Source organism: Saimiri boliviensis, chromosome 4 (genome assembly GCF_048565385.1).
Source record: "Saimiri boliviensis isolate mSaiBol1 chromosome 4, mSaiBol1.pri, whole genome shotgun sequence".
NCBI lineage: Eukaryota > Metazoa > Chordata > Mammalia > Primates > Cebidae > Saimiri > Saimiri boliviensis.
The window spans coordinates 151897715-151922517 of NC_133452.1; the positions used below are offsets into that span (position 1 = coordinate 151897715).

The 24803-nt window shown below is 39.8% G+C and overlaps 1 protein-coding gene across 4 annotated transcripts in view; it reads left to right on the forward strand.

Moving 5' to 3' along the window:
* RNF182 (ring finger protein 182) overlaps positions 1-24803 on the forward strand; it is a 128815-nt gene that overhangs the window by 2628 nt on the left and 101384 nt on the right. For 2 of the 4 annotated variants that reach the window (XM_074398468.1, XM_074398470.1), the window contains exons 2-3: positions 2189-2313; positions 14642-14812. The gene's annotated coding sequence lies outside the window, so the exon portion shown is untranslated. Of the gene's footprint in view, positions 1-2046; positions 2314-14641; positions 14813-24803 lie in introns of those variants that run through there. The other 2 variants (XM_010338032.3, XM_074398469.1) reach the window with 2 other exon arrangements.

Genomic DNA, 24803 nt, shown 5'->3' on the forward strand with positions numbered 1-24803 from the left:
TAAATAACAGAACTCTGTTGTCTCACAGTTCTTGAGGCTGGAAATCCAAGATCAAAGTGTCAGCAGGGTTGGTTTCTTCTGGGGTCTCTCCCCTTGGCTGGGAAATGGCATCTTCTCCCTGTGTCCTTATGCCAACTTCCCTCTGTGTGTGTGTGTCTGTGTTTGAATTTCCCCTTCTCATAAGGACGCCATCATATTAGAGTAAGGCACTCTCGTGACCTTACTTTAACTTGATGACCTCTGTAAAGACCCTGTCTTTAAAATAAGGTCATATTTTGAGGCACTAGGGGGTTAGGACTTGAACATATAAATTTTGAGGAGAAAAATTCAATCGGTAACATTGGATATCTTTTTTTTTTTTTTTTTTTTTCAGACAGAGTCACTCTGTCACCTGGGCTGGAGTGCAACGGTGCCGTCTCAGCAAACTGCAACCTCCACTTGCTGGGTTCAAGTGATTCTTCTGCCTCAACCTCCGAGTAGCTGGGACTATATAGGTGTGCACCACCATACCCGGCTAATTTTTTTGTATTTTAAGTAGAGATGGGGTTTCACCATATTGGCCAGGTGGATCTCAAACTCCTGACCTCATGATCTACCTGCCTCAGCCTCCCAAAGTGCTGAGATTACAGGTGTGAGCCACTGTGCCTGGCTGGATATCTTCTGAAGAGGCTTATGTATTTAGTGACACCAGTTCCATCTAATCATCTTAGTTTAGGTAACATTAGATATCATAATTCTTAAATTGGGTTAACTAGAGCTGGTAAACTATCAGCAAGTCTTTCAAAATGAACGATAGGGGGAGGTGCTACCACAAATTCTCACTGTAGTGAGATTCGTACTTTCCCCTCATGGCTCCTCACCTGCTATATACGGCATATGACCTTATTACCTATGCATTAGAGTCAAGCTATATACTAAACATGGGAATGTTTTATTTCCTATTCTTTAAGATAAAAATAAATATTCACGTTCTAGTGTATGTGTTTTATTTTAACTTTGGAGACTACTACTTTATTGAAGTTCCTTTCTGTCCAAACAGTCTCTAATTTGAAGGAATAAAGGTACATTTTAGAGGGAATGAAAGAGACCTGGCTGGGTGCGGTGGCTCACGCCTGTAATCCCAGCACTTTGGGAGGCGAGTGGAGCAGATCATGAGGTCAAGAGGTCAAGACCATCCTGGCCAACGTGATGAAATCCCATCTCTACTAAAAATACAAAAATCATCTGGGCATGGTGGCATGTCCCTGTAGTCCCAGCTATTCTGGAGGCTGAGGCAGGAGAATTGCTTGAACCCAGGAGGTGGAGGTTGTGGTGAGCTGAGATCACGCCACTGCACTCCAGCCTGGTGACAGAGTGAGACTTTGTCAAAAAAAGAAAGAAAGGAAGGAAGAAAGGGAAGGAAAGAAAGAGACCTAGCTATCCTGAGTCACTAAAAGAGCTGTCATTTGTCATTGCTAAGAATAAGGAAGGTGTCCCTCTATGTGGAGTGAAAGAGCTCTAACCATTGATTAAAAGGAGATACACCAATCAAGGAGGCAGCAGTGAAGAGCTTCAGCCAGTGGCACGCTTAGCAAGATGGCCCCAAATCAAAGAAATTCCTAATTCAAAAGTCGTGTTACCCTACAACTCCTTGCATAGCCGAACAAGCCTAGGTTGATGTATATTTGTATATCACTTTATTAATAACAAAATAGCAGTCATTTTCTATAATAAAATATTTATTACATGACCAAACTTTAAAACTTCAAACCTAAGATCAACAAGATAAATGCAATATTCTGCTAATGCAACAATGGTTTTTGATATTGCTTGGCATTAAGACAATAATAATAATTTCCTTTTTCCCCAGCTCTTTGAGGTTGTATGTCTTGACATGCTACCTCTGTTTTTGGCTATTATCCTGTAGGATGGGTTTATGAAATAGTTTTGAATTGTCCATAGTTAGCCCAGTCATTCTCTTACTGTAGAGTGCATTGGAATCACTGGAGAGCTTGTTAAAACACAGATTGCTGGATCCCCTCCTTTCTGATTGAACAAATTGGGGGTTGAAGTGGGGTGAGAACTTGCTTTTTTAACAGGTTCTAAGGTGCTGTCATTGCTATGTGGGGGCTGCACTTTGAGAATCACTGTTCTGAAGCATTTGTCTGTTTTCTTTATTTGTAATGATTTGTTTGTTTGTTTGTTTTAGAGTCGGAGTCTCACTGTGTCACCCAGGCTGGAGTACAGTGGCACGATCTTGGCTCACTGCAACCTCCTTCTTCCAGGTTCAAGCAATTCTCCCTGCCTCAGCTTCCCAAGTAGCTGGGATTACAGGTACATGCCATCACACCCAGCTAATTTTTGTATTTTTTTTTTTTTAGTAGAGATGGGGTTTTGCCATGTTGGGCAGGCTAGTCTTGAACTCCTGACCTCAGGTGATCTGCCTGCCTTGGCCTCCCAAACTGCTGGGATTACAGGTGTGAGCCACCATGCCTGGCCTGTAATGAGTTTTGATACCCTTTGAATTGAAAACTGAAGCAACTGCCAAAGCCTAAATGCATGCTATTTTATACTCTTTTGTAAAATGTTACTTTTGAGTGACTACCCAAAAACTGTGATTCTATTGGTAATAACTCTACCAAGTTACAAGATGTTTTCTTTTGTATGGCTCTACATGTCTCTCAATGCACTTTTCACCCATTTGTGTTGGCGTAAGAAATATATTTGTATAAGACAGCAGCTGTATCTTGTGTTTGGTTGAGGGAATTGTGGATAATGTGAACTTTAATATGCATTTCTGTATTGCCAGTTTTTCAAAAAGCAGGCTTGCAGTTGTTCCCTCTTTATTTAAAAATTGACACTTTAGGTTTCATTTCTGCGTAGTAGATGTTGCTTCCTTAATGGTGGTGTTAAAATTCATTTATATTTTAAACACTTGACCATAATTATATTTCCAGGGAGTATAAACCTTGTCAAACATCTGTTCTAAATTTTCTTGGTAAAATCATTGCTGTTGCATTAACACTCAATAAGATTTTTCCATTAGTGGCTGGGTGCGATGGCTCATGGCTGTAATCCCAGCTCTTTGGGAGGCCGAGGTGGGCAGATCTCAAGGTCAAGAGATTGAGACCATCCTGGCCAACATGGTGAAAACTCTTTTTTACTAAAAAATACAAACGTTAGATGGGCGTGGTGGTGCATGCCTGTAGTCCCAGCTTCGCGGGAGGCTGAGGCAGAAAAATCGCTTGAATACTGGAGGCGCACTCCAGCCTGGCAACAGAGCGAGACTCTGTCTCAAAACAAAGCAAAACAAAACAAAACAAAAAAAGATTTTTCCATGAGTATTGTGAAAAATATTTTAAGTCAAATTTTTGAATGTTTCTGTTAATCCAAATAGCCTAAGAACTTTTATTATCTTTTACTAAATCAAAGAAGATTTTTTTCACAGTGCCTCTATTAGTCTGGAAAATTCAGTTTCATAGAAATTGAAGCTATAAAGGACCATTGATTGTTGAGAATTTAATTTCTTTGATACAGTATCTGAATTTCTTGGAATAAAATTTGAGGCATTCTCAAGAATTGACACAGTAGATAAAAAAAAAAAATGTGTATTTTGAACAATGCCAAAATAAATGGGTATGTCTGGTGCTCGCTAACTGCCCTGTTACTAAAGAAATTGAGATTCTGAACCAGATGGTGTATGTTGTCCTTCTCTTAGGCCTGCTTCTGTGCCTGAATATGCTCAATTTAATGTGTTTCATTTTACCATAGCCCTGCCTGTAACATTTTAAAAGCTCCTAATATTACAATTAGCAAGACTCCCAAATGAATGTAATTCCAGCAATTGAATCATACTCTCTAACAACAAAATCAAGAAATAGATTCTTTAAATTTTGTTTATTTCCTTCTTCAAAATATTGGATCAATGGGATGTATTTGCATTCTAAACTCAGTTAATTATTTTGAATGTATTTTGATTATATAAACAATGAAGCAAAATATGGAAGTTCCTTAATTTCTCTAGTTATTTTTTTAAAGTTGGCTTAATCATTTAATAATTTAAGCTGCTCAATGTCTACATCATATTCTATTGAAAGCTTTGTGTTCAATAAACACTTTTATACATTAAAACTTTCAAAAAACCTTATTGGATTGTATAAATTTATGAAAACAGCAAATGTTTGTTTCAATGAGCTAAGCAATAAGGGATTTATAATTCAGGTTCAAGATCTCCTACTTTAATTTTGCTGTTGTATTTTCTCTGTGCTAAAAAACTATATATTTAGCCGGGCGTGGTGGCTCAAGCTTGTAATCTCAGCACTTTGGGAGGCCGAGGCGGGTAGATCATGAGGTCGAGAGATCGAGACCATCCTGGTCAACATGGTGAAACCCCGTCTCTACTAAAAATACAAAAAATTAGCTGGGCACGGTGGCACGTGCCTGTAATCCCAGCTACTCAGGAGGCTGAGGCAGGAGAATTGCCTGAACCCAGGAGGCGGAGGTTGCGGTGAGCCAAGATCGCGCCATTGCACTCCAGCCTGGGTAACAAGAGCGAAACTCCGTCTCAAAAAAACCAAAAAAACAAAAAAACAAAAACAACTATATATTTATATCCTATAGTCATTAAAACTTGAAAAATGGAATGATGCTAATCTTAACACTTTGTAGTTTGATTTGCTTGCTTAATCTTATATAATAGACAGATGGATCTTCAGACAAAAGAGTTTTGCTATAAGGGCACAGAAAAATGAGATGGAAGCTAGAGAAGTAAGATATTTCTTTCTTTCTTTCTTTTTGAGGAAGTCTATAAAATAAATATTTTAAATATTTAAATAAATATTTTAGGTGAATGCTTCAAGTCATTGTCATTTTTTCATAGTTTGTCACAATTTTCATAGTTTCATTTTTAATGTTTAATTCGTTGATTTATTTGGATTAAAAGAAGAGTAAGCTGGCCAGTTGTCTCTTCACCATTTATTTTGTATGCCACTGATTGGAAATACCAATGTTATATGTCAAAGTCCCATATACACTTGGAGTCATTCCCAGATTTTCTTTTCTGCTCCACTGATATGTCTGCCTTTTCCCCCATTGTTACTATGTATCTGAGAACATCACTTTCTTTATTTTTTTTGATTCTAAAACTAATATCCTACTTACAATATTTGTTTATATAATTCTTCATCATAGTCACCAATGAAATTTATATTGAATTAAAGTTCAGAAACTAAAGTTCCAGGGCGGTGAAACTCTGAATTTTATTCATTGTTCAGGGTCTCCCTGAGATATACTTGCCTTCTTGCCACCTCCGAAAATGCTCATTTGCCTCCTTGATTTCTTTTCCCACTGTGTACTTTGCTCTATTTCCTCTTTCCTGTGAGAACTTTGTCCATATGCACATAGGTATACAGAGAGGGAAGTGTTTGCTATGGCTATTTCCTCACAAAGTTGAACATCTTCCAAATTTGTCTCGGGTCAGTGGTCTCTCAGTGGACCCAGCTGGGTATACCCCTCATAGCTCCTGTAACCAGCAATGCATTAGCTACATCAGCTCAGTTTCACCCTTGGCTACACTGCAGGGTAGAGGGCTGAGGTGGTTGTGACTTTTTAAATGACAAGTTGTAAAAACCCTATAGCCCTAGATCTCCAGATTTCCAACCTTAGAGAAAGTGCACTAACCCTGACACAGGAAGAATGAAAAATATTATGGGTGGACAGTACTGATGGTAGCATTACCACAGTGATGTGAGGGGAACGGACAGGGTAGCCAAATATGAATTGTTGTAATTCAGCCTAAGTTTTTCTTGTAGCTGGTGGGTGTGGTAATAATTTAGAAAGAGCCTTTCTAGAGACATATAATCCAGAGATTTATTTTTCAATGAAAGTAATGAAACAAGGCTCTACATTCTATTTTTTTTTTTTTTTTTTGAGATGGAGTCTCACTCTGTTACCCAGGCTGGCGTACAGTGATGTGCTCTTGGCTCACTGCAACCTCTACCTCTGGGTTCAAGTGATTCTCGTGCCTCAGCCTCCTGAGTGGCTGGAATTACAGGCACCCACCACCACACCCGGCTAATTTTTATATTTTTAGTAGAGACAAAGATTTATCATGTTGTCTAGGCTGGTCTCTAACTCGTGACCTCAGGTGTTCTGCTTGCCTTGGCCTCCCGAAGAGCTGGATTACAGGTGTGAGCCACTGCATTCAGCCTACATTCTAGTTTTAAATGAGAACTTCCTGGTAAATAAAATTTCTCATCTACTATACAACATGATAGTAAAGAATGAACATCTTTGCTTTAAAAAAATAAACTGTTGAGTGAGCAAGACAGTTAAAGTATTTGAGTAGATTTATTATAACATTGGGGGATAAATGTGAAAAAATATAATGAAAATATAACTTTTTGGTTATAACATGAACAGTTAATTAAGAAGCAAAATTGGCCAGACGTGGTGGCTCACTCCTGTAATCCCAGCAGTTTGGGAGGTTGAGGTGGACAGATCACCTGAGGTCGGGAGTTTGAGACCAGCCTGACCAACATGGAGAAACCCTGTCTCTACTAAAACACAAAATTAGCCAGGTGTGGTGCCGCATGCCTGTAATCCCAGCTACTTGGGAGGCTGAGGCAGGAGAATCTCTTGAACCTAAGAGGTGGATGTTGCAGTGAGCCAAGATTGCACCATTGTACTCCATCCTGGGCAACAAGAGTGAAAGAAACTCTGTCTCAAAAAAAAAAAAGCAAAATTTGCAATAATCATACCACTGCTGATTATTATAAGCCTATTATATTTTAGAATTCACATAATCCAATTCTAGAATGCAAAGAAAACAAGCCCATCAAAAAAGTAACAGATTAGATTATATGTAAAAATGGACATGAAATAGATTAATGTAAAAGTGGACAATTTCTGCATCATACAATAAAACTGTGTTTTGAAGTATAGTATATTAATAGAATATTTGAGGTACAGTAAAGCCAACGGATCAGGATATGGCTGTGATTGATAAGATAATTTGTTACTCACAGTTCCCAAGAGGCAGGAGCATGACACACCATGGGAGGACACATGAGAAGCACCAGGGTCAGTTAATAGTCAGAGGGAGGGAGAGGGACTGTGTACAAGAGCCTTTATTATGGTTTCTCAAGAAAGAAACAGGTGAGACAGGGTAAACAGGCTTAGGATTGGCTAGTGTGAATTATTTCAGTTGGTTCTGGGGCATCGGAGTGTTTCCTAGTTGTCTGGTACCTGGTTCTAGGGTTATTAGGACAGGTGGATAGTGGCTTAGAATGTGAAAGCAAGATAAAGAAGGTGGCTGGTGTGTGGACTCTGGATTTGTTTGTTGACATTTAACAAGTGGGTTCAAAGATGAATCATTTACTATCTCTAGGAATTAGTTAACCCTGGAATGGGCCAGCTCATTCTGGTCAGCAAGTCTCCAAAAAGTCAAAGTGCCAGAATAGAAAATAGAAGGCATGCTTAACACATATTACCATATTAATTTTAAAGCTGAAAATATAATATAAGCTTCCCAATGTATAGAATATGTTCATCTTAAAGAACTCTAGATGGCATGACCACTCATACCTAATAGTCCCACATGGTCACAAATTGCTATCCTCATTACTGTATTTTACATAGCAGTAAGATGAGAAATAGAGGAGGCAAAAATCTGACATCATTGTGATTGTTTTACGATAAAAGGAAGCTTAGGAGGTAGCAGTTATAGAATAGTAATTTTTATAATAAAAAGTTATTTTTCCTATAGGCATTTCAATGTAAAGGTTCTGCTTTTATTACAAATGCAGAGCTGAACAACCAGAATACCACTAGACAAATCCAATATTTGATTATATCTAGTTTGCTTTTTTTTTTAAGGTTTTTCTTTTTCTATTACTACCGCTGCTGTATTGTTGAGAATACTCTCCTTATAAATACTTCTCATGTTTTCCACATTTATCACTCAATGTTATGACAAACAAAACACTAACTTTATTTATGTATTTATTTATTTTATTCATTTGAGGTGGCATCTCACTCTGTAGCCCAGGCTGGAGTGCCGTGACCCAGTCTTGCAACCTCCATCTTTCATTCCCGGTTCAAGCAATTCTCCTGCCTCAGCCTCCTGAGTAGCTGGGATTACAGGCATGGGCCACTATGCCCAGCTAATTTTTGTATTTTTAGTAGAAACGGGGTTTCACCATACTGGCCAGCCTGGTCTTGAACTCCTCACCTCGTGATCCACCCACCTTGGCCTCCCAAAGTGCTGGGATTACAGGCATGAGCCACTGTGCCCAGCCCACTGACTTTTTTTTAATTACAATTTTTTGTTTTACTTTAAGTTTTGGGATACATATGCAGAACATGTAGATCTGTTACATAGGTATACATGTGCCACGGTGGTTTGCTGCACTTATCAACCCGTCATCTAGGTTTTAAGCCCTGCATGCATTAGGTATTTGTCCTAATGCTCTCCCTCCCCTTGACTCCAGCCCCTGACAGGCCCCAGTTTGTGATGTTCCCCTTCCTGTGTCCATGTTCTCATTGTTCAACTCCCACTTATAAGTGAAAATATGCGGTGTTTGGTTTTCTGTTCCTGTGTTAGTTTGCTGAGAATGATGGCTTCCAGATTCATCTATGTCCCTGCAAAGGACATGAACTCATTCTTTTTTATGGCTGCAGCACAAACATTTTTGAACAAAATAATCAAATTACTCAGTCAACGGTATTTTTTTAAAGCAAAGAATGTTAATTTTTTTTGTTATTATGTTGTTGTATAAGGAGGTGAAGAATTTTATTCACCAGGAAATTATCATGTAAGAAGGATGTTCTTTACCAAAGAGTTAAGTGGAGATTAGGGTTTGACCAGGAAGGAGGAAGGTCTAGAAAAGGAAGAAGGAAGAAAGAGAGACACTTTGGAAGGAAAGGTGTCTAGGAGAGTTTCAGGAGGGAAGTGAGAGTGAGAAGAGGCTCAGAGGTGTAGCAGCCACTGAGGAATTTGAAGGAAGTAGAACGAAGAGGCAATGGAACCTTCTCATTGGTCTTGGAACTATGAAAACAACATCTGGAATTATTTTCCTTGACTTTTTTGGTGCTCTTTTTTTCTTTGAATCCTAGAACTGGATTATGTGAATCCTAAGATATAATAGGTTTATAGAAGTCAGCAGTGGTATGATTATTGCAAATTTTATTTCTTAACTGATTCTGTTGTAACCAAAAAGTTATATTTTGTTATGTTTTTTCACATGTATCATTCAATGTTATGATAAATATACTCAAATGCTTTAAAGTAACTATGTTGCTCACTCAACTGTTTCTTTCTTTCTTTCTTTCTTTCTTTTTTTTTTAAAGCAAAGGTGTTAATTCTTTGCTACCATGTTGTATAAGGAGGTGAGGAATTTTATTCACCAGGAAATTCTCATCTAAAACTAAAATGAAGCCTCATTTGCTATTTTGTGTCCATAACTGTTATAATATGGTACTTTTCAAACTAAGGAAATTTCTTTGATTAGTATAGTGATTTTTTTCTATGTTGAGTTGGGAAATCATTTACTTGGAGACAAATTAACTTTTCCTCTATATATGTCCAAAGCTTGTTTTTTTTCTGTTAATTGCTACCTTTCTATTACGAGTAGTATACTTGTGTTCTTTTAGTGGCTTCTAATATGGTTTAAAAAGATTATGCTTTGTGATTTTCCCCCCTTAACATATGTTTACAATAGACTTCAGAGATATTTGTGTATTTTCTATTTCAGATGTCTGGTTTAAATAACGATATAAAATCTATAATAGTTACCATGCTTTGAGAATCCAATCCATGTACTTACAAAGTAGTCATAAAACTATAATTAATTGATGCTGGTGAACCTGGAGAACACATTTCTTTTTAAGTTTGTGTTTTGTCTGATAACATGCCATTTTTGGCAGTTGTTCATCAAAAGAGATCCCCCTGAAGTAGCCGCTGTAGGCATGGGACATTAAGTAGATATTAAAGAAGATATCTCTTCCAATGAACTTCAAGAATCTTTTTTTTTTTTTTGAGAAAGAAAAAAAGAATAATAAGAAAAAGAACAAAGAAGAAGAAGAAAGAGAAAGAGGAAGAGGGAGAGAGAATGGGGTATTGCTTTATTGCCCGGGCTAGAATGCAGTCTAAATATGGGTATGCCTATAATTGTCCTTAATAATGGAGACATGAAAGAAAATGAGGGAAGAGAATAACAAACAAGGATCCAACTAACATTTCATTTAAACTTCTAAGTTGATATGATGTGGTACTGATAAGAGTGTATATTTTGTGTATTTAAAGTGGAGAGTTCTATAAATGTTAATTACGTTTACTTGTTCCAGATCTGAGTTCAAGTCCTGGATATTGTTGTTAATTTTCTGTCTCATTGATCTGTCTAATATTAATGTTGAAGTCTCCCACTATTATTGTGTGGGAGTATAAGTCTCTTTATTAGTCTTGTATGTCTGGGTATTCCTGTATTGGGTGCATATATATTTAGGATCTTTAGCTCTTCTTGTTGTTGCATTGATCCTTTTATCATTATATAATGTCCTTCTTTGCTTCTTTTGATCTTTGTTGCTTTAACGACTATTTTATTAGAGGCAAAAATTGTAACTTCTGCTTTTTATTTATTTATTTTTGCTCTCTGGTTGGTTGGTAAATCTTTCTCCATCCCTTGTTTTGAGTCTTTGTGTATCCTTGAATATGAGATGGATCTGGATGCAGCATACCGATGGGTTTTAGTTTTTTATTCAAATTGCCTGTCTGTCTTTGGATTGGGGGATTTAGTCAATTTAAATTTAGAATTAATAATGATATATGTGAGTTTAATAGTGCCATTTAATATTAGCTGGCTGTTTTGCCCATTAGTTGATGTAAATTCTTCATTATTTGATGCTCTTTTTGGTATTTTTTAGAAAGGCTGATACTGTTTGTTCCTTTCTATGTGTAGTGGTTCTTTCAGAAGCTCTTGTAAAGCAGGACTGGTGGTGATGAAATCTCTGAGAGCTTCCTTGTTCACAAAGAACTTTATTTTTCCTTCACTTATGCAGCTTAGTTTGGCTGGATGTGAAATTCTTGGTTGAAAGTTCTTTTCTTTAAGGATGTTGAATATTGGTCCCCACTCTCTTCTGGCTTGCAGGGTTTCTGCTGAGAGATCTGCTGTAAGTCTGATAGGCTTCCCTTTGTGGGTAACCTGACCTTTCTCTCTGGCTGCCCTTAGTTTCAACCCTGGTGAATCTGACGATTATGTGCCTTGGAGTTGCTCTTCTTGAGGAATATCTTTGTGGTGTTCTCTGTATTACCTGGAGTTGAATATTATCCTGCCTTACTAGGTTGGGAAAATTTTCCTGAATAATATCCTGAAGTGTATTTTCCAGCTTGGATTCATTCTCTTCTTCACATTCAGGTACACCTATCAAGCGTAGATTAGGTCTTTTCACATAGTCCCATATTTCTTGGAGACTTTGCTCGTTCCTTTTTAACCTTTTTTCTCTAAACTTGTCTTCTTGTTTTATTTCATTGAGTTGGTCTTCGACCTCTGATATCCTTTCTTCTGCTTGATCAATTTGGCTGTTAAAACTTGTGCATACTTCACGCAGTTCTCGTATTGTGTTTTTCAGCTCCATCAATTCACTTATATTCCTCTCTAAATTGTGTATTCTTGTTAACATTTCGCCAAACCTTTTTTCAAAGTGCTTAGTTTCTTTGGATTGGGTTTGAACAAGTTCTTTTAATTCACAGAAGTTTCTTATTATCCACATTTTGAAGCCTGCTTCTGTAATTGGAACACACTCGTTCTCCATCAGGCCTTGATCCGTTGCTGATGAGGAACTGTGATCCCCTGCTGAGGGAGAGGCATTCTGATCTTGGGTATTCTCAGTCTTTTTTGGCTGTTTTCTTCCCTTTGTTGTAGATTTATCCATCTGTGGTCTTTATAATTACCATCTTTGTAATTGGGTTTCTGAGTGGACGTCCAACTTATTGATTCTCAGCGCCAAAATTTGAGCAACCCACTGCGCCGACTAAATCAGCGGCTTTAAAATTGATGGTGCTTTTCTGACTCTGCACCAAGAACCAACGCTCTGGGGTGCCGGCAAAACCGCCTCACTGGTCACAAGAGTCGCGCTGGTGACCCGTGGGGCTCCTCCGCTGAGAATCTCCTGGTGCGTGAGCAACAAGAATTCATGTGAAGGTATGACGTCCTCTCGTTCTTTGCGCTTTCACTGGGAGCTGCAATCCCGAGCTGCTAGTGATCAACCATCTTGGATCTCTCTGAACTTCAAGAATCTTTGGAGTCTGTGAGAAGAGGAAGAAAAAAGAGCACAGCCCCTTTCCCAGATGGAGGATGTGGCTGGCCAGAGTTGCCATCGCAGAGCTGGCGATGACAAGTGCCATCTGCCATGGCGGTTCAGCTCTGGCCTTTTCCCAGAATGGCAGCATCAGTGTTACAGTTCCTTGTGAAATTGGAGAAGTTAATTATACTTTAAAACTTTTTTCTGTTGCTTTAAAGATGCTGACTTTGGTATACAGGTAAGAATATATATGTATGAAGTGAAGAATTACATGATGAATCTTCACTTAAATGTGGGCATTAAAACTAAGTTCTAGAGCCAGATTGGCTGAGTTGGAGGCCTGGTTCTGTTGCTTACCAGTGCTATGAAAGGGAAAGTTACACAATCCTCCTGAGCCTCAGTTTCCCATCCACAAAATGGGAGTGGTAAGAGTACCTACTGCACAGTTGTGAGAGCTAAATGAAATTGTGTGGGTAAAGCACTTAGGAGCACACAGTATGCATTCAATACATGCTATTATCATCATCAGTATCACCATTCATTTAATAATAGGCTTCTTTATTACATTTGAAATAATTTATTATGTGGTATAATGGGAAGATCACTAGATTGCTCTGGCTAGAACTTCCAATACTATATTGAATAGGAGTGGTGAGAGAGGGTATCCTTGTCTAGTGCCAGATTTCAAAGGAAATGCTTTCAGTTTTTGCCCATGCAGTACAACATTGGCTGTTGGTTTGTCATAAATAGCTTTTATTATTTTGAGACACGTTTTGTCAATACCTCGTTTATTTAGGGTTTTTAGCATAAAGGGCTGTTGAATTTTGTCAAAGGCCTTCTCTGCATCAATTGAGATAATCATGTGGTATTTGTCTTTGGTTCTGTTTATGTGGTGAATTACATTTATAGACTTGCGTATGTTGAACCAGCCTTGCATCCCCAGGATGAATCCTACTTGATCGTGGTGGATAAGCTTTTTGATGTGCTGTTGCAATAGACTTGCCAGTATTTTATTGAAGATTTTTGCATCTATGTTCATCATGGATATTGGCCTGAAGTTTTCTTTTCTTGCTGAGTCTCTGCCAGGTTTTGGTATCAGGATGATGTTGGTCTCATAAAATGATTTGGGAAGAATTCCATCTTTTTGGATTATTTGGAATAGTTTCAGAAGGAATGGTACCAGCTCCTCTTTATATGTCTGGTAGAATTCGGCTGTGAACCCATCTGGACCTGGGCTTTTTTTGTGTGGTAGGCTCTTAATTGCTGCCTCAACTTCAGCCCTTGTTATTGGTCTATTCAGGGTTTCAACTTCTTCCTGGTTTAGGCTTGAGAGGATGCAAGTGTCCAGGAATGTATCCATTTCTTCCAGGTTTACTAGTTTATGTGCATAGAGTTATTTGTAATAATCTCTGCTGATGGTTTGTATTTCTGTGGAATCTGTGGTGATATCCCCTTTATCATTTTTTATTGCATCAATTTGGTTATTCTGTCTTTTCTTTTCTATTAATCTGGCTAGTGGTCTATTTTGTTGATCTTTTTGAAAAATCAGCTCCTGGATTTATTGATTTTTTGAAGGGTTCTTTGTGTCTCTATCTCCTTCAGTTCTGCTCTGATCTTAGTTATTTCTTGTCCTCTGCTAGGTTTTGAATTTTTTTCATCTTGCTCCTCTAGCTCTTTCAATTTTGATGATAGGGTGTCAATTTTAGATCTCTCCTTGCTTCTCATGTGGGCATTTATTGCAATATATTTTCCTCTAGAGATTGCTTTAAATGTGTCCCAGAGATTCTGGTATGTTGTGTCTTCGTTCTTGTTGGTTTTGAAGAACATCTTTATTTCTGCCTTCATGTCATTGTCTATCCAGTCAACATTCAAGAGCCAGTTATTCAGTTTCCATGAAGCTGTGCAGTTCTGAGCTAGTTTCTGAATTCTGAGTTCTAACTTGATTGCACTGACTTCTATTAAAACTTACAGTTGTTTTTTAAAAAAGCCCTGCCCTAATAGTAAACTTACACTAGTAGTATCTATACATCCTTTCTCTCTCTCATATATATATATATATATATATATATATATATATATATACACACACACACACACACACACACGCAATCTTACTGTAGGATTTACTTTATAAGTCCCTAGGCTGATGCAGAAGCATCGAGCAACATAAAAATCATACAGGATTTTTTTTTTTCTTAAGGTCACAGTGATACTGCACTGCAGAAAATGACTAGTGTTTTCTAGCTTAATACAGACACACACACATACACACACCCTAACATCTTACAAATAAGACCTTTTCATATGAGTCCATAATTTTTTGGCAATGCCTTTCGGGCTGACTTTTTTTTTTTTTTTTTTTTAGATGGAGTCTTACTTTGCTGCCCAGGCTGGACTGCAATGGCACCATCTTGGCTCACTGCAATCTCCAATTCCTGGCTGCAGTGCAATGGCACCATCTTGGCTCACTGCAATCTCCAATTCCTGGATTCAACTGATTCTTCTGCCTCAGCCTCCCGAGTAGCTGGGACTACAGGTGTGTACCACCACATCTAATTTTTGTAATTTTAGTAGATACAGAGTTTTGCCATGTTGGCCAAGCTGGTCTTGAACTCCTGGCCTCAAAAGATTGGCTCACCTTGGCCTTCCAAAAGGTGTGAGCTACAGCCCCCAGCCTAGCCTGACCACTTTGATGTAGATTAGTTTTGACTTAGCCTTTAAAGCCAACACCCTTAAACAACAACTGAAATGAAATATGTATGTTTTGAAAAAAGTTACCAAGATAGTTTGGGTTCTCCTGAAAGTTGAACCTGAATCAAAGGCTTTCAGGAGGGGTGACCCCAGGAAATAAGAAAGGAGTGGAGAGAGATAGATTATGAAAGAGGGAAAACTGACATACAGGTGAGTCAGCCAAGTGATAGGAGTACAATTCCACTTGGATCTCTGAGTAGTGTGGGTCTCTGAGTAGGTAGCATCTCAGAATTGTCTCTCTGTTGGATGGAATCCTGGAGAATTCAAAATCTACCACCAGTTCTGTCCATCCATTGGTTGGGGTTGCCCTAGGGGTGTTAATTGCCTTGTATGTCCAGGTTGTGTTTTGTAAGGGTCTGGTGGGCTCCTGGGAGTTCAGCAAATTTGAGGCAAAATGTGGAGACTAAGGTGAGGGTGTGTGGTGGGCTCCATAGCTGTGTCTGAACTAGAAGAAACTGTTTACTGCAGCTGTGACCAAAATCAGAGGTGAGTTAAGAGGATGGGACACAGGGCACCAAAACAGGCTGCTACAATTTCCCTTTAATGTGGCTACCTGCTGTCTCACCTTATTTGGGACACCCAACATTTCCTCGGGCCTCTTGCCCTCATTGTGGTGGGAGTGTGTATGAGGAATGGGATGGGAGGCACTGGGGTGAAGGTCAGGGATATCCATATGTCTCTGGTGAAAAGCGTTGGATTATAAAAATGAAACTGTTTTTACAATGGGATATTGTTATTTTGACATGGGGGTGAAGGCAGAGGAAAGGCATAGAGATGGGGTGAGGCTGAGGGTGAGGCGCTTGCAATGTCAGCGATGTTTGTTTGAAATATTATTAGGCAATACAAAATAGTGTTTCTTTATTTTGATGCAGTGTTTTGATAGGATTGACAAATGGCAGGTCAAAATGTCATGCCTTTAGCCCCCACATGTCTGAATGGCCTGGTCTGATCAGTAGCATAAGCACATTCTATCTAGCTGGATCTAAAAGAACTGAAATGTAAACGATTTTGGATAAGGTAATATTCATGCTAAATTTTTATTGTATATATTTAAGGTATACAGCATGATTTATATACCTATCTCAATATACATATACCTAGAGATATAATTACTACAGTCAAGCAAATTAATATATCCATCATCTATCTCATAGAGTTACTGTGTGTGTGTGTGTGTGTGTGTGTGTGTGTGTGTGTGTGCATGCTAAGACTCAAATCTACTCTCTTGGCAAATTGCCCATCTATAATACAATATAATTAACTACAGTCCTCATGTTGTACATTAGATCTCTAGACTCATTAATCCTGTGTAACTGCTTTATGCAAATATTTGTGTTGAAAAGACAAAGATACTTGGAGATGCATATTTGGGTGACATACCATTGTTTCCATAATTATGACAAGGTTGATCAATATTTTGATAGAATCATTTTGACAATTCATTGCAGGCTAAAAAAAATCCATGTGACTTTCAACTTTTAAAAATGACCAGATAACACGCCTAATAGATACTGCCACCTCTCCTAGTCCCAGCCCTTCCTTGATTCTCATCCTTTCCTTCATTCCTTCTCTTTTCTGTAAGAAAATTATTTTTTAAATGTCTTCATTTATTGTTTCTCCCCAATAAATTTACCATGCTAGCCATTTTTAAGTACAGAGTTGTTAAGTATATTCATAGTGTTGGTTGTGGAAACATCACCACTATCCACCCACAGAGCTATTTTCATCTTGATAAGCTGAAACTCTGTACTCATTAAATAATAACTCCCTATCCCCATACCCTAGCCCAGGCAACAACGATTCTACTTTCTGCCTTTATGACTTTGACTACTGTAGGTACCTCATATAAGTGGAATCATACAGTATTTGTCTTTTTGTAACTGAATTATTTCATTTAGCATAATTCCCTTGAGGTTAATTTATATTGTGGCATGTGTCAGAATTTCTTTTCTCCTTAAAGCTGAATAATATTCCATTGTGTGTGCGTGTGTGTGTGTGTGTGTGTGTGTATTGTTGCTGATCATTTATTGATGTATGCTTGGGTTGGCATCTATCTTTTGGCTGTTGTGAATAATATAGCTATGAAAATGGGTGTAAAAGTAATCTCTTTGAGACCCAGTCTTCAGTTCTTTTGGATGTATACTCAGTCATAGAACTGTGAAATCGTATAATTCTGCTCTTAAAATTTTGAGAAATTGTCTTTCTGTTTTTTTTTTTTTTTTTTTTTTTTTTTGAGACGGAGTTTCGCCCTTGTTACCCAGGCTGGAGTGCAATGGCGTGATCTCGGCTCACCGCAACCTTTGCCTCCTGGGCTCAGGCAATTCTCCTGCCTCAGCCTCCTGAGTAGCTGGGATTACAGGCACGTGCCACCATGCCCAGCTAATTTTTTGCGCTTTTAGTAGAGACGGGGTTTCACCATGTTGACCAGGATGGTCTCGATCTCTCGACCTCGTGATCCACCCGCCTCGGCCTCCCAAAGTGCTGGGATTACAGGCTTGAGCCACCGCGCCCGGCTGTCTTTCTGTTTTCTATAGCAGCTACTCCAGTTTACATTCCCACTCACAGTTGATGAGAGTCCAAATTTCTCCATGTTTCCTGATACTTATTATTTTCTGGTTTTCCAACAGTAGCCATTCAAATGGATGTGAAACACTCTTTCTTTTTTAACTGGTACAGAATGTGAGGATTCCAATTGCTTGGAATCAGTTGTCCTGGAGAGCCTCTGGGTAGAGGAAGCCAGTAGCTCTTGGCAGTGGTTACAGAAACAAGACACAAGATACACTGAACTAGAAAATGCATTGCTGTGCAGAAGTTCACTGGGATCATACAAAATAGGTTCACCACTGTCATTCATTGTTTTTGTTTGTTTGTTTTGTTTTGAGATGGAGTCTTGTTCTGTCACCCAGGCTGGAGTTTAATGGCATGATCTTGGCTTACTGCAACCTCTGCCTCCTGGGTTCAAGTGATTCTCCTGCCTCAGCCTTCTGAGCAGCTGGGATTACAGTTGCCTGCCACCAGGCCTGCCAATTTTTGTATTTATTTATTTTTTTTTTAGTATAGACAGGGTTTCACCATGTTGGTCAGGCTGATCTCGAACTGCTGGCCTCATGATCCTATTGCCTCAGCCTCCCAAAGTGCTGGGATTACAGGTGTGAGACACTGCACCCAGCCACCATTTATTGTGTTTGAATAGATTCACTCGGGATAAATGGGAAAACAAAACCCCTTCAGGTATGATGCTGTGATAAGCGTGAAGAAAAGCTGTCTACCTTGGTTTTACTCCAGTAGTTTTGCAAGAAGCCATAAGTATTAAAGATCTAGATACTCTGGAGGGTGTCTGGGGAGTGGGGTGGCGAGCAGTTAAACTTCCTCTGAGTTATACTTTGATGAAATGCTTCCTTGGAACAAATGCATCTGTAATTCTCATTAATGCCTCTCATGGAGCTTTAAGGCAGTGAAAGAAAAATATCCAGTGTGCCAGCATATTCAAGGTGTGGTCTTGGGGTTTCGGCCAGCTCCAGCAGGAGCAGTGACTTTGGCTTTCTTTCTTTCTTTTTTTTTTTTTTTGCTTCCGGTGCGGGTGATTCCAGGGACTTTTTAACCTCCTGCCTGTACTTGTGGCTCACTCTGCACACACGGAAGCCATTTCTACTGTAGGGAAAAGGGTCATTTCCCGATGACCCCACATTGTGTTTTTCCAGTGCTCAGCAATTGGGAACAAGTTTATTGTCACCCAGCTGAGGAAGTTAAGTGAGAGCGTCACACCGATAATTTGTGAAGGAGGGGGGCTTAAATATCGGTAACAGAGGAATGTGATGTGTTACTCTGGCAACCTAAGACATTAAACTTCCTCTTCTGATCCTACGCCTCTCCTTCCTGTCACCAGTGGTTAGGCAACAGGGTGACTCTCATTGGATGAATTTTTTTAATTTTTTTTTTTTTAGTAGGGATAGGGTTTCACCATGTTGGTCAGGTGAAACCTTGTCTCTACTAAAAATGTACAGGTGTACACCCCTCCCCGCCGTTTATACGTTGAAGCTCCAACCCCTGTATCTCAGAATGTCATCATATTTGGAGATAAGGCCTTTACAGAGGTGAATGAGGCAAATTGAGGCCACTAGGGTGGGCCCTAATTCCATATGAGATGTCTTTATAAGACAGAGAGACACCAGGGCTCCTGAGGCACAGGGAAAGACCATATGAGGGGACACAGAAAGAAGATGGCCATCTACAAGCGGTGGAAGGAGGTCTGGGAAGACACCAACCCTGCCAACACTTTGATCTCAGATTTCGAGTCTCCAGAACTGTGAGAGAATACATTCTCGTTGTTTAAGGCCCTCAGTCTGTTGACTTTGTTATGGTGGCCCTCGCAAACTAATACACTGGCCTTGTGCAGGTGAGACAGTGAAGAAAAAGAGGAAAACTGCTTTTTCCCTCTTTTCCCGTGTGTGTGTGTGTGTGTGTGTGTGTGTGTGTGTGAGAGAGAGAGAGAGAGAGAGAGAGAGAGAGAGAGAGAGAATTAGAGAGCAGGGAGGAGCAGAGAGAGGAAGCAAGCTAAGTGGAGAGATGGAGAGAGCAGGTGAGTTTTCTTTTGCAGAGCGTTGTTAATGAAGGGGCAACTCTGCCTTCCCCGTGCCTTTCCTGTGAATCTGGGAATTTCCACCCATCTCTCCCACCGCATGCAGCGAGGTGGATTGGCCACCCCCGAAGTCCCAGTAGGATCCCCCAGGCGCAGAAGAACCTGGCCTGAGGTCCTGCCAGCTCTTGGCCCAGCCACCCCGTACTCTCAGCGCGATGGGCAGGGACTTGGCGGGAGGCAGAGGGATGTCGGGGTCAGGGTCTCAGCCACTGACTCGGGTCGCGGTTCTGCCGAGCGAAACACGAGTTCGACCCGTTCGCCAGGACGGAGGGCGCGGACGTGGCCGCACGGCCCGAGGGGTCCCACCCCTCCGAAGGACGCGGCGCAAGAGCCAGCAGGGACGCCCCCTGCGGGTCACACGACAAGGCCAGCAGGGCCGCCACCAGAGGGCACCAGCGGCTGGGACCCGCCGGAAAGGGACGAAGACCGGGGCGAGGCGAGGCGAGGCCACCAGGGGCGGCCTACGGCCCGCGCCGCTCCTGGGAGGGGCTTCCACCTGGGCAGGCTCCGCAGGACCCCTTTGCACAGAAGCCGGGGCGACTCAACAGGACACATTTGCAGTATTTGCGCCGCTGGGTGAAACAACGACCTCGCAGCTGGGCTCAAATTACTTGAAGGGTCTGCATCTGCGACACTTAGTGATTAGCTTTCGGTTTTCTTCCTGGGCTGCTTCTAGGGCACCGAAGAGGAGAGTTCCGCAAAGCAAAGTCGTTAAAATTACTCATAGGAAGAGGAAAACGGCTACGTATTTGTTCTGATTGAGCTGAGAGTCCTGAATCCCGAGAATCCTGAAATAGAATTGGTTCAGAGACCAACATGGGAAACTATTGTGTAATCCTCCGTCACAGGAATGAGCCTTCTTAAGGGTGTGCCCCTCATGTGTCCAGAGGCTGGGTTTTAGGACTACCAGGAGCACGACTGTGCTGTCGCTTACCACCAGAAAATCCCAGTGTTAGGGCAGAATATTACTAGACGTAGTGAAGAGGGTCACTTCATAAGAGTAAAACATTATATTTAGCAGGAAGAGAGAATACTTGTGTGTGACATGCCAAGGAAAATGGACAGAGCCATTAGGAAAAATAGACAAATCCACTCTTGCAGTAAAATATTTTTTAACGCGCTGTATTAGGTCATTCTTGCATTGCTATAAATACCTGAGGGCCAGGCATGGTGGCTTACACCTGTAATCCCAGGACTTTGGAAGGCTGAGGCGGGCAGATCACGAGATCAGGAGATCGAGACCATCCTGGCTAATACGGTGAAACCTCATCTCTACTAAAAAATACAAAAATTAGCCGGGCATGGTGGCACGTGCCTGTAGTCTCAGCTACTCAGGAGGCTGACGCAGGAGAACTGCTTGATCCCAGGAAGTGGAGGTTGCAGTAAGCCAAGATCGTGCCACTGCACTCCAGCCTGGTGACAGAGTGAGACTCCATCTCAAACAAACAAACAAATAAACAATAGATACCTGAGACGGCGTAATTTATGAAGGAAAGAGGCTTAATTGGCTTATGGTTCTGCAGGCTGTACAGCAACTTGTCCAATCTGTGACCCACAGGCCACATGTAGCCCAGGACAGCTTTGAATATGGCCCAACACAAATTCGTAAACTTTCTTAAAACATTATGAGGTTTTTTTTGCAATTTTTTAAAGCTCATCAGTTATCGTTAGTGTATTGTATGCGTGGCCCAAGACAATTCTTCTTCCAATGTGGCCCAGGGAAGCCAAAACGTTGGACATCCCTGCTTTACAGGAAGCATAGTGACATCTGCTCAGCTTCTGTGGTGCCTCAGGAAGCTCACAGTCATGGTGGAAGACGAAGTGGAGGAGGCACCTCACATGTGGAATGCAGAGGCAAGAGAGAGACAGTGGGAGGAAGATGCCACACACTTTCAAATGGCCAGGTCCCAAGTGAACTCAACATGAGAGCTCATTCATCACCAAGGGGATGGCCCAAGCCATTCATGAGGAATCCACCCCCATGATCCAAATACCTCCCACCAGGCCCCACCTCCAACACTGGGGATCACAATCAATGTAAGATTTGGGTGGGGACAAATCTCTGCAGTATATCACAGACTTTTCTCAATTATTGAAGATCAAAAGATTGTAAATCAGTAAGGACATGGATAATTTCAATAATACTACTAGAACTAATAGCACTATAATATAACATAAAACCTTGCATCCAAAAGTTGGAAGATATATATATATATATATATATATATATATATATATATATACATACATACATATATATATATTCCATAGATATATAAAACATATATACACTCCATATATATATATATATATATATATATATATATATTTGTGGGTGTGTGTATTTTTTTTACCAGTACACCTGGAACATATACAAAAATTGGCCATAAATGAGCCATCAAACTCATCTCAACAAATTCCAAAGATCACCTATTTTGACCATAGTGCAATTAAGGTAAAAATCAACAGAAAAAGATAACAATTTTGTATTTTTTGGAAATTAAAAAAAAATTCTAAATACCCAGTGAGTTAAAAGGAGAAAGCATAATGAAAATTCAAAAATGTTAAAAATAGAATGGTAATAATACTATTCATCAAAATTTAAAGTATACAACCAAAGAAGTATTTCATGAGAAATTTTTAGCCTTAAAAGGAAAAGCTGAACATTTAGAAAGGAAATAATAAAGAGAAAACTAATGAAACAGAAAATGAAGAAACAATAATGAGTATCCACAAAGTTAAAAGCTGGCTTAGTTAGAAGACAAATTTCTGGCAATGTTAAATAAAAGAAAAGCTGCAATTAGACATATGGTAATAAAATTGCAAACCATCAAAGACAAAGAAAAAAATTTAAAAAATGTATTATCCAACAAGAACAAAATTATATTATCAGTAGAGCTATCAAGAGCAAAAACAAAAACCAGAAAAGAAGGAAACAATATTTTTAAAGTGCTGAAGGAAAATAACATCAATCTAGGATTGTATACCCAGCAAAACTTTCTCAATAAGAAGCCTGAAATATAGATTATTCTGATAAATAAAAACTGAGGGTTTATCACCAACAGATTGTCACTAAGGATTTTCTAAAAGATATACCTCAAGAAGATGGACAACAATTTCAGAAGAAAGCGCCAAGATATCTACTTTGGGAGGCCAAGGCAGGCAGATCACCTGAAGTCAGGAGTTCGAGACCAGCCTGGCCAACATGGTGAAACCCTGTCTCTACTAAAAATACAAAAATTAGCTAGGCATGGTAGTGGGCTTCTGTAATCCCAGCTACTCGGGAGGCTGAGGCAGGAGAAATGCTTGTACCTGGGAAGCGGAGGTTGCAGATTATGCCACTGTACTTTAGCCTGGGTGACAGAATGAGACTCTGTATTTAAAAAAAAAAAAAAAAAGCCAAGATATCTAAACATATCTAAACATAGAAAAGGTACAGTATAAATATAAGCGATAAAAAAATGGTACACCTCTATAGGGCATGTGTTAGTCCATTTGCTTTGCCATAAAGGAATAGCTGAGGCTGGGTTCTTTATAAAGAAAAGAAGTTTAATTGGCTCACAGTTCCTAAGGCTATCTGGGAAGCATGGCATTGGCATTTCCTCAGTTTCTGGTGAGAGCTTTAGGAAGCCTACAATCACGGTGGAAGGCTAATGGGGAGCTGGTCTATTGCATGGTGAGAGAGGGAGTGAGAGAGAGACAGCAGGGAGGTGCCACACTCTTTTAAACTACCAGATCCTGTGTGAACTCAGATCATTATCATGAGAACAGCACCAAGCCATTCATGAAGGATTGGACCCCATGACCCAAATATCTCCCACCAGTCCCCACCTTGAACACTGGGGATTACATTTCAACATGAGATTTGGACAAGCATCTGCAATCTATCAGACACTTGTCATGAATGCAGCTTGCAGAAGTGGAAGTTGCTCTGGATGAGTCAGTGAGTGGGTGGTGAGTGCATGTGAAGTCCCAGGACATCACAGTATGTTACTGTAGACTTTATACATGCTGTATACTTAGGCTACATTACATTTATTTAAAAAATTGTGCTCTGGTGCTAGTTATGATGTTCCTAGGCAATGGGAATTTTTCACCTCTATTATAATTTTATGGGTTCACTGTCTTCTATGCAGTCTGTTATTGACTGAAATATTATAAAGCATGTGGCTGCAGAATGTTTATTTTCAAATCAGTCCAGGGGAAAAATAAATTGGCAAAAAACCTTAATTAATCCCCAGGAGGAAAAAATAAGGAAGAAAATAGACACATAAACACACACACACACACGTGTGTATATAAATACAAAGTAAATGTAATTATTTAAATCTTATTTGGTACTTTTTGTTTACCCTACTCATATAAGATGTTGGAAATAATTTAAATATATCAGAAATCACAGTAAAGGTAAACAAACTTACTTCTTCAGTTAAACAGTGTTAAAACTGGATTAAAAAATACAATGATATGCTATTTTTAGAGACACACCTAAAATTGAAGGACAGAGAATAACTGAAAGAGAAAATCTTGACAACAAAAGAAAAAACATATATTTCAGGTAACTTCGTTCATGATTAGAGACAGAATTCTGGAACCACTCTAAAGGTTTCATGCTTTTTGCCCAGACGCTTGTTCTCCCAGGCCCCATATGTGTGCCATTGCTCCTGACAAGACAAGAAGCCAGTTTTCTTGTTTCCTAGAAAACTTGAGTGCAGGCAGGGTCTTCTCATGCTGAGACCCCATCACAACTGCTGTGGATCTCCTTGGAGTTTCCTCAAGAGGCATGGAAGGGATGCTGTCTTCCTTAAGGGTTAAGAAGTCAAGGATCTCTCTCTCTCTCTCTCTCTCTCTCTCTCTCTCTCTCTCTCTATATATATATATATATATATATATATATATATATATATATTCATACAAAGTCTTTCTCTTGTCATCCAGGTTGGAGTGCAATGGAATGATCTCAGCGCACTGCAACCTCCACCTCTCCTTAACAGCTGAGATTACAGGCACCATGCCTGGCTAATTTTTGTATTTTTAGTAGAGACGGGGTTTTGCCATATTGGCCAGGCTGATCTTGAACTCCTGACCTCGTGATCCGCCTACCTCAGGCTCCCAAAGTGCTAGGATTACAGGCATG